Below are 12,566 nucleotides of genomic sequence, written 5' to 3' on the forward strand. Positions count from 1 at the left end.
TGTGGAATATCTTATTCCTACAGTGCTTCTTAAGCTTTTTGACCTTTTTTAAATTCTTAAAAATAATTGAGGACCTTAAAGAGTTTTTACTGAGGTAGGTTATTATACTGATCATGTTAGAAGTTAAAACTGAGAGCATTTTAAGCCACAAAAATACATGAGCACACAGTACATTAGCCATTGGAATGACAATGTCATCACACGTCACATACCCGCTGGGAAATTACTGTTCACTCGGAACAGAAACAGAGTGGGAAGGACAGGTGACTTTGTAGTGTTACTGTACTGTTCTTTTTTTTTTTTAGGTGCATGGTCCAGGAATCGAACCCGGGTCTCCCGCATGGAAGGCGAGGATTCTACCACTGAACCACCCATGCACCCGTGTAGTGTTACTGTAAATGTAGTTTCTGGTCTCCAGGAGCCTTGCAGGTCCTCAGCTCAGACGTGAGGATCCCTGCCCCCATTGGTGAGCCTGCCTGAATGTCGCCCTGGGCACAAGGCCTGTATGTGGCTGGCGGCACTTGTGAAGGTTCTGGTTTTGTCACCCCTGCCAACTTCCCTTGGAAAAGCTGTATGGAAGGCCAGGTGGCCACTTTTAACTCCGCACATCAGACACTTGCTTGCACTGTCCATTTCCTTGCAGCAGTGTGGCCTGGTGTCCACACTTGACTGGTCCACTTTCTATGCTGGGTTTTTTTTTTTTTTTTTGCAAGTAAGTTTCCTGACCTTCGGTTCTTTAAATTTTTATTAAAAATGGATTGAAAAGGTGAATTTTGGAGGCTGATTTCAGAGCTTGGTGTGAGTGTTCCCGCATTCCCTGGTCAGAGCTCACTCCTGGGTGTCTGCCTGCAGGTTCTTTGTCTTGCTAATTACCCATAGCTAAGGGATTGTTTTGAACTGGTTTCCCTTTTTGCTGAGCCAACTCCTGAGCAGTCTGTACCTTCTGTTGAGACCGGGGGATTGCATAAAAGTTCTTAAAATGGGTTCTAGCAAGCAGTAGTTGGCAGAGAGGGTCTGCAGGAGCAAGAAGGGGCTGAATGTCTCTGAATCAGCAGGTGATTATGACTCTACTTGAGCAGTGCTGGGATAGGTGGAGAGCAAAGCAAAATTTCTCAGGGACCTGCTCCGGAACCCTGCTTATTAGGTAGGACCCTGCTCTGAGACCTTATTTGGGAACCCTGTTCAGGGACCCTGCTTTGGGAACCCACCTGGGAAACCTGTTTGTGGGACTCTGCCATGACTCTGCTCATGTGACCCCACCTGGGGACCTACTTTTGGGACCCCACTCTGGAACTCAGCTTGTGGGACCCCACTGGGACCTGTCCTGGGACATGTAGGGGCTGCCCCAGATGAGGAAGTGGATGTGGGCATCCATGGCAGATGCTGCTCTCTCTCCAGCATGGCCAGCTATGCCTTCTTCTTTTTAAATATTTTTATTGATAACAACTTGCAAACACAAACATTCTTACAAATTTACAAACACAAACATTCTTAACATACATTCTATACATGGTGTATAATCAGTGGCTCACAATACCATCACATAGTTGTGTATTTATCACCATGATCATTTTTTAGAACATTTGCATCGCTCCAGAAAAAGAAGAAAAAAAGAAAAACTCACACATACCATACCCCCTACCTTTCCCTGTCGCTGACCATTAGTATTTCCATCTACCCAATATATTTTAATCTTTATTCCCCCTATTAGTCTTTATTTATTTAAACTGTTTTATTGTATAGCATAACATATATACAAAGCAAAGAAATAAAAAAGCAGTGGTTTTCAAAGCACTCTTTAACAAATAGTTACAGGACAGATCCCAGATTTGTCATGGGCCACCATATGATCTTCTCAGATTTTTCCTTCTAGCTTCTCCAGAATATAGGATGTAGAAGGCTTAAATAGTTTTTTATCATCACAATTGACTTTTTTCCTTCCTTTTGTGAAAAGTAACATATATACAAAAGAGAAATAAATTTCAAAGCACAGCACCACAATTGGTAGTAGAAAATAGTTCAGAATTTGACGTGGGTTACAATTCCACAATTTCAGGTTTTTACTTCTGGCTGCTCTAAGATACTGGAGACTAAAAGAGATATTAATTTTTTTATTTTTAACTTTTCTATTGTATAGTATAACATATATACAAAGCAAAGAAATAAAAATCAATAGTTTTCAAAGCACTCTTCAACAAGTAATTACAGGGTAGAACCAAGAGTTTGTCATGGGCTACCATACAATCCTCTCATATTTTTCCTTCTAGCTTCTCCATAACATAGGAGGCTAGAGGGCTTAGATATTTTGTTTTAATTTTTTATTAATTAAAAAAATTACAAGAAAGAAACACAAACACTGTTAATATATGCTCATTCCGTTCTACATATATAATCAGTAATTCACAATATCACCATAGTTGCATATTCATCATCATGATCATTTCTTAGAACATTTGCATCAATTCAGAAAAAGAAATAAAAAGACAGCAGAAAAATAAAATGAAAACAGGAAAAAAAAATTTTACATACCATACCCCTTACCCCTCCCTCTCATTGATCACTAGCATTTCAAACTAAATTCATTTTAACATTTGTTCCCCCTATTATTTATTTTTATTCAATATGTTCTACTCATCTGTTGACAAGGTAGATAAAAGGAGCATCGGACACAAGGTTTTCACAATCACACAGTCACATTGTGAAAGATACATCATTATACAATCATCATCAAGAAACATGGTACTGGAACACAGCTCTACATTTTCAGGCAGTTCCCTCCAGCCTCTCCATTACATCTTGAATAACAAGGTGATATGTACTTAATGTGTAAGAATAACCTCCACGATAACCTCTTGACTCTGGAACCTCTCAGCCATTGACACTTTGTCTCATTTCACTCTTCCCCCTTTTGGTCGAGAAGGTTTTCTAAATCCTTTGATGCTGAGTCTCAGCTCATTCTGGGGTTTCTGTCCCACATTGCCAGAAAGAACCACATCCCTGGGAGTCATGTCCCACATAGACTGGGGAGGGTGGTGAGTTTGCTTGTGTTGGCTGGAGAGAGAGGCCACATGTGAGCAACAAAAGAGGTTCTCTTGGGGGTGACTCTTAGGCCTAATTTTAAGTAGGCTTGACCTATCCTTTGTGGGGTTAAGTTTCATATGAAGAACCCCCAAGACTGGGGGCTCAGCCTATAGCTTTGGTTGTCCACACTGCTTTTGAGAATATCAAGAATTCAACTTGGGGAGGTTGAATTTTCCCCCGTTCTCACCATTCCCCGAAGGAGACTTTGCAAATACTTTCCCACTCACTGATCAAATCACTCTGGGATTCATTGGGGCATCACCTGGACAAACCAACAAAATCTCATGTCCTACCCAAGGTTTCATGAACTTATGGTGTTCAACCAACTATCTACATAAGCTATATTAGGAGATGCACTAGTCAAAATATAAATTTTGTACCAAATGAACATTTTTTGCTTGTCTCATACATAAGTTGATATTTTAAAATATTAATTACCATCTATTTTCAGCACCTTGCAGTAATGACATTCTTTTGTTCTTCCTCATGCAAAAACACTTTTTAAATTTGTACATTTAGTCACTATCATTGTGCACTCTAAGCATTCCTAGATTATACCATCTCAATCTTTATCGTCTTTCTTTGTGATTTCATGTATGCCCCCAGCCCTCCTCCCTCGATCATTCTCACATGCAGCTTCATTGGTGTTTTAACATAATTACATTACAGTTAGGTAGTATTGTGCTGTCCATTTCTGAGGTTTTATATTCAGTCCTGTTGCAGAATCTGTATCCCTTCGGCTCCAATTACCCAACATCTTACCCTATTTCTATCTCCTGATGGTCTCTGTTACCAACAAAATATTCCAAGTTTATTCACTAATGTCAGTTCATATCCGTGAGACCATACAGTATTTGTCCTTTTGTTTTTGACTAATCACACTCAGCATAATGTCCTTAAGGTCCATCCATGTTGTTACATACTTCATAACTTTATTCTGTCTTACAGCTACATAATGTTCTATTGTATGTATATGCCACAGTTTGTTTAGCCACTCATCTGTTGATGGGCATTTTGACTGTTTCCATCTCTTGGTAATTGTAAATAATGCTGCTGTAAACATTGGTGTGAAAATGTCCATTTGTGTCCTTGCCATCACGTCCTTTGAGTAGAGCATATAGATGGGTCCTGTTTTTTAATCCATTCTGCCAGACTATGTCTTTTGACTGGGGAGTTTAATCAACGTTTAATTAATGTTTGGTGTTATTACTGCATGAGTAGTGCTTTCTTCTACTGTTTTGCTTTCTGGATTTTATATGTCATATCTAATTTTCCTTATTTTTACCTTTACTCATAATCTTCCTTTCTACACTCTTCTCCACACCTCTGTCTTCTGTCTTTTAGTATCTATCTCTAATGCTCCCTTTAGTATTTCTTGCAGAGCAGGTCTCTTGGTCACAAATTCTCTCAGTGATTTTTTTTCTGAAAATGTTTTAATTTCTCCCTCATTTTTGAAGGACAGTTTTGCTGGATATAGAATTCTTGGTTGGCAGTTTTTCTCTTTTAGTAATTTAAATATATCATCCCACTGTCTTCTTGACTCCATGGTTTTTGCTGAGAGATCTATGCATAGTCTTATGCTGAGAGATCTATGCATAGTCTTATTGGGCTCCCCTTGTATGTGATGGATTGCTTTTCTCTTGCTGCTTTCAAGATTCTCTTTCTCTTTGACATCTGAAATTCTGATTAGTAAATGTCTTGGAGTACATCTATTTGGATCTATTCTCTTTGGGGTATGCTGCCCTTCTTGGATCTGTAATTTTAAGTCTTTCATAAGAGTTGAAATTTTCGGTGATAATTTAATCCATTAGTTTTTCTCCTCCTTTTCCCTTCTCTTCTCCTTCTGGGACACCCACAACACATATATTCACGTGCTTCATATTGTCTTTCAATTCCCTGAGTTCCTGCCCATATTTTTTCATTTTTTCCCCTATATTTTCTTTTTCTTGCTGGGTTTCAGGAGTTCCATCCTCCAGTTCACTAATCCTATGTTCTGTCTCTCAAAATCTACCATTGTAGGTTTCTATTGTTTTTCTCATCTCTTCTACTGTGTCTTTCATTCCCATAAGTTCTGTGATTTGTTTTTTTGGACTTTTGATTTCTTCTTTTTGTTCATTCCTTGCCTTCTTTATATCCTCCCTCAATTCATTGATTTGGTTTTTGATGAGGTTTTCCATGTCTCTTCATATATTCTGAATTAATTGTTTCAGCTCCTGTATCTCATTTGAATTGTTGGTTTGTTCCTTTGACTGGGCCATATCTTCAATTTTCCTAGTGTGATTTGTTATTTTTTCCTGGTGTCTAGGCATTTAATTATCTTAATTAGTTTATTCTGGAGATTGCTTTCACTTCTTTTACCTAGGGTTTTCTTGTTGGATGAATTTGTTGTCTTTCTGTTCTTTGACATTCAGTTCAGCTTTATCTGGACCTCTAGCTTAAGTTTTGTTTAACAGAGGAGAATTTTTCAGTTCTTGTTTTCTTGTTTCTTGCCCTGCTTGTATGGTGCCTTCCCCACACACTTAGGAGGGTCTACTTAGGTATTATAGACCCCAGCCATATTTTCCCAGACCAAACTGGCCTTCTGTAAGGAGGAAAGAGTCACCTGCATCAGTTTTTCCTGAGGGTGAGACCCAGCAGGTTGAAAGACATTCCTGTGAATTCTGTGGGCTGTTTTTCTTATCCTGCCCAGTATGAGGTGCTTGTCTGCCTGCAGGTCCCACCAGCATAAGATGATGTGGTACCTTTTACTTTGGCAGACTCTCCCTGCTGGGGGCATGGTGGAGACAGAGGAGACAGTGTAGGATGGTTTTAATGGGTTCAAATTACCAAGCTGTGGTGTCTGAATTCCTTGAGGGAGGGATTCCACCTGAGTTGGGCTTCACCCCTCCCCTGGGGAAGGTATAGGCTCCAGACAAGCCCTCAAACAAGCTTGTTTCTGCCTATGCCTGGGGCCATTGCAGCCTGAGAAGCCCTGCTGCTGTACCCAAAGGCAGTCAAGCCTCTGTAGAAACACAGCTATAAAAACCTCTGTTTCCTTCTTTTCTTTTTCTGTCAGCCCTGCCTCCTTGGCACTGGGGCAAAAATGAGCAACCTCTGCTTTGACAAGGTTCAGCTGAGCTGGGGGCCTATTTTTAGTAGTCAGAATTTGTTCATTATTTCCACAATTGGCGTTTGATTGTGCTCAGCCCCTGCTGCTGGTAAATTCTCTTTCCTTTCCACTCTGGGAAGCAGCCTGTGGGGGAGGGGTGCTGGCTGTTGCTGCTTGGGGAACTCACAGTTCTGGGGGGTTCACAGCCAGTCCAGCTGGTCCAGACTGGGGTATGCTGTGTGTCCAGTCACTGATGTGGCCCCATTAGCTGTTCTGTACTGTTTCTGGTTATTTAGTAGTTGTTTGGGAGGAAGAACTAAAATTTGCCCCTTGTTAAGCTGCCGTCTTGGCCTGGAAGTCACAGCTATGCCTTCTTACTGGATCGTACCTAACAGCGTTGGGCAAGTTACAGTGTCTGCCACCCTGGAGACCCTCTGTCCCCCTTATGCCCCTCCAGCTGTGATCCCATCTTCCAGATCTCTCCTCCAGCAGCACCTCATGGAAGGTTGTCCCTGTGCTTGCTGTCTTCCTTCTTCTCCCCCAGCTTCTACCATTGTCATGGCGGGTCCTCTAGGACCTACCTGCCCACAGACCTGCTGCCAGCTCTTGGTCCTGCCCCTTTGAGCTCTCAGCCTCTAAGGCTGTCGGCCCCTGTACTTTTTTTTCTTTTAATGCAGTTTTATTGATATATATTCATGAAACACACAAACCATCTGAAGTATACAGTAAGTAGCTCACAATATCATCAGTAGTTGAACATATATCCTGTTCTAGTTTGCTAGCTGCCAGATGCAATATACCAGCAATGGAATGGTTTTTAAAAAGGGGAATTTAGTAAGTTGCTAGTTTGCAGTTCTAAGGCCAAGATAATGTCCCATTTATAACGAGTCTATAGAAATGTCCAATTGGAGGCATCCAGAAAAAGATACCTTGGTTCAAGAAGGCCAGTAAAGTTCAGGGTTTCTCTCTCCAGTGGAAGGGCACATGGTGAACACAGTCAAAGTGAAGGGATTTCCTTCTTCATCTCCAAAGATCACTGGCTGGTAAACTCTATGCTTCTTGTGACTGTGTTGTTCTCTGCTCTCTCAGAAATCTCTAGCTTTCTCCAAAATGGTTCTTCTTTTACAGGGTGTCAGAAACTAATCAGAACCCACCCAAATGGGTGGAGACATGCCTCTACCTGATCTAGCTTAACAACCACTCTTGATTAACTCACATATCTAGGGAGATAATCTGATGACAGTTTCAAACATACTATACTGAATAGGATTAGAAGAAATGGCTGCCTTTACAAAATGGGATGAGGATTAAAACATGGCTTTTCTAGAGTACATACATCATTTCAAACCAGCACACATCCCCTAATCATCTTTAGAACATATTTATTACTCCAGAACAGAAATAAGAAGAAAAAAAAAACCCAAATCCTCCCATACTCCTTATGCCGCAGTATTGAGCTGTAATATTGGTGCAGTACATCTGTTACCATTGATGAAAGAGGTGGCACCTTTTGAGATAAAATTCAAATACTCTACTTGGCACCCATTTGGAGTATGTAGGTCCATAGTCACAGAGTTGTGCAGCGAACACCACGATTTTGAAAGATATTTAAAGGAACCCTAGACCCCTTAGTCATCACTGGTAATCCTTGCTCTTCACGGGCCCTGACAGCCGTGGCCCCGTGCTCCAGCTCTGTGGATTTGCCTGTAGTGGATGTTGCATATAAATGGAACTTTGCAGCCCTTGGCCCTCCGCATCTGGCTCGTGTCCAGCTTGTGTCCCTGAGCTCAGGGTCCTCGGGCCCTTCTGTGTGAGCACATGGGCCTCAGTACTTCACGCCATTCATTGATGCACAGTGCTCTGTTATACGCAGGGAGACAGCACGGATTGCTTGTGGACATTTGGGTTGTCTCCCTTTCTGTCTGTTATGAATAGTGCTGCTGTGAGCATTGGTGGAGAAGTTTTTGCATGGATGTACATTTTCATTTCTCTTGATGTGTGCCCAGAAGTGGAATTGCTGGGTCGTTTGCTAACTCGATGCTTAACCTCCAAGGACCTGCACAGCATATCCTCAGCTGCTGTGTCAGTTTCCATCCTGACCAGCAGTGCTTCCAGTTCCTCCACATCCTTGCCAGCTCTTCCTTGCATCCTTGCCAGCACTTGTTATTGTGTGCTTGTTGCAAAGATCTTCTGGCTTGAGCTTCCTGGAGCTGGCCTTCTGGCCCTCCTCCTTTGCAGCCTTCTGGCCCTCTTTCTTCACTCCTTCCTGCCACATGCCCTGCAGGGCCTCACCTAGACTCACCACCTAAATACCATCTCTACGCAGATGCCCAAGTCCCTGGGGAAAAGTGGCCACAAGAACCCAAGCCCCACAACATGGACACCACTGCCCCTGAGAAGCTTATTAGCACAGTGCCCCAGTTGCTGTGATGAGTGGGTTGTACTTTCAGAAGAGGTGGAGGCTTCCTGATCAGGGATGGAGTACCTCTTCTGTCCTATAGCTGCCGAACCCCTGGTGTGGCTGCATATGGGGGCTTGTATTGGGCATCTCCCGGCCCGTGTTCCGTGGTGTCTGCCTGTGTCTCACCATTCACTCCTTTGTCTTTCACAAAGCTCATTCAAACTGTGTTCTCTCTCCTTTCACCATGAGAATCAAGCTCTGTTTGTCCAGGCCCTGTTTGTTTGGTTCAGAAACGTTTGTCGGGTGGGGATGGCCTCATGTCTCCCCTTGCCCACCTGGCCTGGAGTCTCTGCACAGGCTCTGCTCATGCCTGCCTGGAGCTGGCTCTTGGGCTGCTTCCTCCCACCAGGATGCTCTTTCTGAGCCTGCAGACCACCTTCCTCTTGACAAACATCGTTCATGCCTCCTTTTGAAGGTTTTGTAATTTCAAAATAAATGTGACAATTACTTGTTTCCAAGCTATGCAGGCCTCCCTTTTCCCTCCTGCCCTGATGTTCTAGGACTCAACAAACTGTGCTTTCTTCATTGCTGACAGTTCAGCCTTTGGGAACTTTGGTGTCCTCTCTGCTAACAAACTACTGTCTTCTGTGCATTTCCTGATTTTTTCATGCTGTGTGATTGCTGGGAAGAATTTGGATTACCTGGTAGGGAGACGTTAGTTGTTTGATTTAAATACTTTGCTTGTTCTGAATGCAGTTGAGTAGGACCCAAAGGTGGGTCTGTGTGGCATTTTGGATATTTCAGTCTGCTTCTACTCCACCTCCATCATGCTGAGAATTAGCATTCTGGGAGAAGTCCTGAGATGCTCCCTTCCAGGTTCGGTTGTGGCCTGCTGACACCTTACAGCCATCTACCAAGGGACAGTGGCATTGGAATGAGGGCCATGGGGAGCAGGTGGCTGCGCTGCCCCCTGGGGACTGTCTCTGGTTGGTGGTGGCTTCAGGGAAAAGGGGTGTGGAGATGCTGTTGGGTCCAGGAAGACCCGGATGAAGAATAGGGAGGGTGAGGGCACTTCAGGGGAGGACCAGGGTCCTTGGCTGTGACCAGCATCCTGTCTTTTCCCCGTGTGCAGGCTCCTACCACAGGAGGGTCAGGGATAGGAACGAGGTGGGTGGCAAAAGCCGACATGGGACCAACAGACTGAAAAGCATGTGGGCTGGACCTGCAGCTGTGGCTGCTCAGCCACCTCTGTTGACCACTCAGGTCTGCATGACTCTTGGAAGGAGGCACATGTGGGCATTCTGGCATGGTCTATGGGGGGAGCCCTCTGACTCAGCTAAGGGAGGTAACTGTGAAAGCAGGGAGCCAGCTGGCCCAGAATGTGCCATGGCATCCTAGGGCCAGCGCAGGGTCATGCCTCTGGGCTCCAGGTGAACACACAGGCAGCTGGACTTGTATGGAAGCTGGTGTGAGCTCCATCTCTTAGGACACATGTGACCCTGGATGCTGGGTCTTATCTTGAGCATGATCACACAGCAGTCAGGTAAACGTAGCAGGCATGGGTAGCACTGCATCCTGCCTCTGAGGGTCCTGTCTCATTGTCCCCCACGTGGTGCCCCTCTCTGTCTCATTGTGAGCTTTGACGTTCCCTTCCTGCACTGTGTCCTTTCTGTATCCCATGTCCCCTATCTGCAAGGATTGTCATCCCACCCCTCGCCCCTCACTGCCTTGGCCCCATCCTGTTCCATGTCCCATCCCTGCCCCTCCCTGTGCCTTCCCTTTCCCATGTGACCCTGGTCCAGGGCTGGGGTGATGCAGTTGTGAGGACTGGTTGGCTGGTGGTCCATCCAGCGTGTGCTCCTGCATCTACAGGTAAGGGTGGCACTGCCTTGCCCAGAGAGGAACCGTGTTTTTCTGACTTTTGTGCATCACTTTGCTGTTCTGGCTGCTTCCAGCTGTTCTGGAGTTCCCTTCTGGGTGTCTTGCACCCCAGCTGAACTCACCCTTACTTCCCCTTTCCCAGCCCCAGTAGTTCAGGAGATTTTTCTGTAGCCTGAATAGGATGTGATTTCTCACCTTCATGTCACTGCCTGAGCTGTTCTTTTTCCAAGGAATTCTTTCTAGCCACCTTGCTCAGGCATGCAGAATTTCATTCATCCTCAAGGCTCAGCTTCACCTTCACTAGCTTTGTGAAGCATCTTCTGGTCCCTCCTTTCCCCCCATCAGGGCTCTCCAGGGAAATGACCAACCGGATTGTATAATTATGTGTATCTATATATCTCTATCTATATGTATGTACATAATATGAGGTTTATTGTAGGAACTGGCTCGCGTGACTGTGGGAATTGGCAAGTTCAAATTCTTTAGGTCAGGCTGCAAGTTTGGAATTCCCCTGAATAAATTCTGCAGTAGAGCTGGTGGGCTGGAAGAGGTGAAAATTCTCTCTGACTGCTGAAATCCACAGTTCTTCCTTCAAGGCCTTCAACTGATTAGATGAGATTTATTGCTGAAGGCAGTCTCCTTTGTTGATTGTAGATGCAATCAGCCATAGATGCAGTCAACTGATGATCTAAATCCATGAAATACCCTCATGGTCACCATCAGGCCAGAGCTTGCTTGACCAAATATTTGGATACCATGAGCAGCCAAGTTGACATATGATATTTACCATCACAGTCTGCCCCTTATCAACGTGCCAAACACATCTCCATAAACCATATTTTCTTTCTAAATAAAAACAATTAACAGTCATACTTTCACCTAACATGGTTGAGCTGTCCTGTGTACAACTGGAAATTTACTAACCCTTTCCCCAGAACAGTTTGCAAGTCCTTGGGTAATATTCACTCCTGAACTTGATACCCTGTATCTGAAATACAATGACATAAAACTAATAAAACACGTTATATGGTGAGGTGACAAGATAGGGAAAAACAAAGATATTTGCTTTATGTACACATACTAACGTATTCATAATAAAACAAGGAAGACACACTTGTAGCCTTTCCAGCTCTCATTTCTGCAATGGGTCATGTGGTTTAGCTTGTATTTATCATTCCCTTCTTCCACTACCCATTCCAGGCACCAAAGCTGGCTGTGGTTCTTGGCCTGATGGGGTGACCCACACCTTAATTTCTGGGTTATTAGTAGTCTTACCTGGGTTGGGTTGTACTTTTCCATTGACTTTAATCACAGGGCTTGGTGGTACTAATAGATAGGGGATCTCCTGTATTCCAGTCAAACTCTTCTTTACCTCTGTTGTTTAGTTGCAGTCCTATTTCCCCTTGAAAATCAGGATCAGTCAGCCCAGGAAGTACTATTGACTCAGAGACAGGAGGAGCCCAAAGTGGTCAGGTGTGGTGTTCTGTCTTCTGATGGAAGCACTCCTCCTTTTGAAACTAAAACCTGTAGACCAGTAGAGCTTAAGGTCATGGGGACAGAAAGCAAAACTTTTTCTAGTAGATCCTAGGAAGGGGTGCCACTCCCACTTCCACCCCTTGATTCCTGGACCCACGAATCCTGCCTATGGGAGAAACAGCACCATAGAGAAGATGCCGATTCACAGCATGTGCAGCATCCTGGGGAACACTGCCCCAGCCCTGCAAGGTATTGCCACCCAGTTGGTGCCATAACTGAGGTTTTTGTGTGTTTGGTTTTTTGTATGATGTATGGTGTTGTTGCATTACATTCTTTTACCATGTGAGTACCCTGTTATTACAGCACCATTTGTTGAAAAAGAAAAATAAATTTTTGGTGAGGGGAAAGTACACTGCTGGGAATCGAACCCTGGTCTTGTGCATGGCAGGTGAGAATTCTACCTCTGAACTACCCTTGCACCCCCTGTAATTGAGTTTTTTTTCTCATTCTATTTTTATGGATACAATGTATAAGCACATACATTCTTAACATACAAACACTCCATACATGGTGTACAATCAGTGGCTCACAGTGTCATCACATAGTAGTATATTCATCCCCATGATCATTTTAAGAACA

The 12,566-nt window shown here is 43.8% G+C and overlaps 1 protein-coding gene across 2 annotated transcripts in view; it reads left to right on the plus strand.

Annotated features, from left to right (window-relative positions):
- The first annotated feature begins 38 nt into the window (after positions 1-38).
- LOC143665409 (uncharacterized) overlaps positions 39-12,566 on the plus strand; it is a 97,442-nt gene continuing 84,914 nt past the window's right edge. For both annotated transcript variants that reach the window (XM_077138731.1, XM_077138730.1), the window contains exon 1: positions 39-466. The gene's annotated coding sequence lies outside the window, so the exon portion shown is untranslated. The remainder of the gene's footprint in view (positions 467-12,566) is intronic.

Source organism: Tamandua tetradactyla, chromosome 21 (genome assembly GCF_023851605.1).
Source record: "Tamandua tetradactyla isolate mTamTet1 chromosome 21, mTamTet1.pri, whole genome shotgun sequence".
Taxonomy (NCBI): Eukaryota; Metazoa; Chordata; class Mammalia; order Pilosa; family Myrmecophagidae; genus Tamandua; species Tamandua tetradactyla.